Source organism: Nicotiana attenuata, unplaced genomic scaffold (assembly GCF_001879085.1).
Source record: "Nicotiana attenuata strain UT unplaced genomic scaffold, NIATTr2, whole genome shotgun sequence".
Taxonomy (NCBI): Eukaryota; Viridiplantae; Streptophyta; class Magnoliopsida; order Solanales; family Solanaceae; genus Nicotiana; species Nicotiana attenuata.
The window spans coordinates 386859-389939 of NW_017670629.1; positions in this window are offsets into that span (position 1 = coordinate 386859).

Consider the following 3081-nt stretch of genomic DNA (forward strand, 5'->3'; position numbering starts at 1 on the left):
GTCCCTAATTTCACCCAAGCCCAATCTGCACCTACCCGACCCAAGATCCCCATCAAATCGTGGCCGTTGATCCTTTAGATCAACGGTCCACATAAATACTTACCTTTTTTAATCAAACGACCCCCTAAACCCTAATCATTTCCTCCATACAGCTGCCCTGAAACCCCTTTCCTCTCCAATGCTCTCAGAACCTAACCCTAATCCACCTTCGTCGTCACTCATCTATGGACATTCATGGTGGTTTCTCATCACCCCCAGGCCTCTAACGGCCCCACCTATGCTGGTATCATCATCTCTAGGGTCCTCAAGGGACCAGGGTTAGTCTGCTTACGCATGTGGTCTTTGCTCGCCTGTTTCAGGCTGTTCCGGTTCGATTTTGAGTAAGATCCTCCTATGTCGCCTTAGATCTATGGATTTCTAAGCTTGTTTCTTCACCTCAGTGTTGTTCTTCTCGAAACCCTAATTTTTGTCCTTTGAACTTCTCAGATCTGTGCAAGATCTGAGATAGATCAAACCTATTTCACATGAGTTTTACAAGAACCTTCTGATTTTCGAATGGTTTTCCATTTTTTCTAAACTAGGGTTTCCCCGATTTTTTTTTTCTCCAAAACGTTTGATAATTTTGAGTGTTTAATCTTATGCTTCTTAGGTGTTTTAACCAATTTCGTAAGATTTTGCTTTAACCCTAACTCGTTTATGCTAAAAACCCTAATTTTTTGATATTTTGTTTGGATTTTGAGTTTGTCCGGTTTACCGTGCACTGACTTTGTCCTATGCTTTGGTTCCTGTAATTTTTCTTTAGCCTAATTAGATGTCTTGTGATTTTCACCCTTAAATCAATGTTGATTTGAATTCTTGATTTATCAATCTGTTTCCTGACTATTCCTTTCTTGCCTTATTTGAAATTGTCTGCGATACTTGCTGACTCCTTGCATGATTCTTTCCTTAATTAAACCCTTGACTATTGTACTCCGAAGCTCTTTATTTTTGGTTTGATTTGAACTCTTTACCTTAATAAGATCTCTTATTCTTACTTCTTTACTCGGTCTAATTGAACCTGTTGCCTTAATTAGTTCCTGTCATTACGGTTGGTTGATTTTCCTTAATTAAAGGAGAAAACTATGCTGAATCTTCGTGTAATTGGTTCTGAAATTGCTTAATTACTGATTGTTGATTGCTTTACCTTATTTGCTCTACTCTTGAGCTACTATATAAACTCTCTTTATTTTAACCTCTACACACGAACATTAGTTTCTCCACACTCTCACACTCTCAAAGGCTCTCTATTCAATTCTGTTACTTGCAATTCTCACTAATCCAGCCGGCTGTAAGCCAAGGCTGGCTATTTGCACCATCTCTGCTCTATACTCTGTATTCTCTCCTTGACTGGTATGTCCTGATTCAATTCACATTCCAAAACTATGTGTTTCTTTGTTGCTGCAGTTCATTAGTTGTGATTTCCAGTTCTATTTGCTATTCTACTGTCATATGCTCAATGTGTAACAAGCATGCTTAGATCACACTGCCTAATTACTGTATCACTCAGCATGTTTAAGTTTGTTCTGTTAAAAGCTATAACTAGTATACTGTTTAGCATGCCCAATCCCGCTTTAGATAATTGCATGAATCCTATTTGTTCACTAGTATGTCCAAGCTGCATTGTTTGTTTACTGTCTCACCCAGCATGTCTAAATTCTGCTTCTTCTATATGTGATTAGTATTTCTAAACTTTGAATGCTTCATGAAGTGCTTCTCTAGTTTATTCATCTAAGTCTTACCTACTCTACTTCACTAATGAGATCCTGTTAAGACATCTAGCCCTTTCAAAGGCATTCTAGTTGTGTGTATTGGTCATGTCTAAGACCTATGTGTTCCCAACATATCTTTGCTGTAATCTTTGTAACTAACTTGTCAATTCCACAACTTCTTGAGGAATCTTTGTATTTGTTTGCTATCACTAAGGTGCATTCTATGTGTCCCCTACCCCTTTCTCCTTGTGTGAAGTCTGTTTGCCAAAGTATTTTCTGAGGCTGTTCTAGGACTGGCATTCTGATTTCAAGATGTTCTTTTTCATGCTTTCCCAACTACTATTTTACTCAAACCAGTACAGGTTTTCAGAAACTCTTTTTCATTCCTAAGATCTTCCTTTATACTGTTTACCAAACTCATTCAAATTATTATGCACTCTCACATTACTCTTAGATTACTAAGTCCTGCCCCTCTGGTATGTGTACTGCCTTGATACCCTTGAGATCTCTCTAAACTCTGGCATATCAGGGCTGGCATTTCCACACTGCACATAAATCAGTTCTTATTTGAGAAAGGTCTGGGTGTGAGCATTGCCGGGATCCTTGAGGTCCTTAGGGAACTCTGACACACCTAGACATGAAATTGGCTATGGAACTTTGAGCACTTGAGGCTACTGAAGGCGTGGAAACTACTTTGGGCCTACTTCAGGCTCCCTATAGTTTAATGTATATTTATATTTATGTAATTATTCAATTCTTGGTCTGTAATAATTAATTATAAACAAACATTTGGGTGACTAGTGAAAAGGGAGGGTGGTTGTATATTGTGGATAAAGTTGGGTAGATAACATGCCTATAGGATTTCTTGGTTGAAATGAATTCTACCTGCTCCATTTCATATAATTAGATATCATGCCTATAGGATTTAAAATCGGCTTTAATAGAAATCATGCCTATAGGGATTTCGCTTTTGCTCAAATAAATTCTGCTTGTTTCACCTTATGTTTAATTAGAAATCATGCCTATAGGATTTAAATCAGCTTTAATTAGATCTAAAACCAGTTTAACTCATGTTTGTAGATTCTGAATCATTAACCAATCTGTACGTTTCTTTAATAAGTTTTCAACGCTGCATTAATCAATATCACTAGAAAGCATGCCTATAGGATTCAAATTGCCCGTTTAAGGTTGCTTACTGTTTTACTACATTACTGATCAATTATTAGATACCATGCTCATAGGACATCACTATTATACGCCTAGCCAAGCCTGTAGGGCGACTAGAATTCTGCAAACTATAAAACTACGCCTTGTTTTTGGGACTGCTCATATT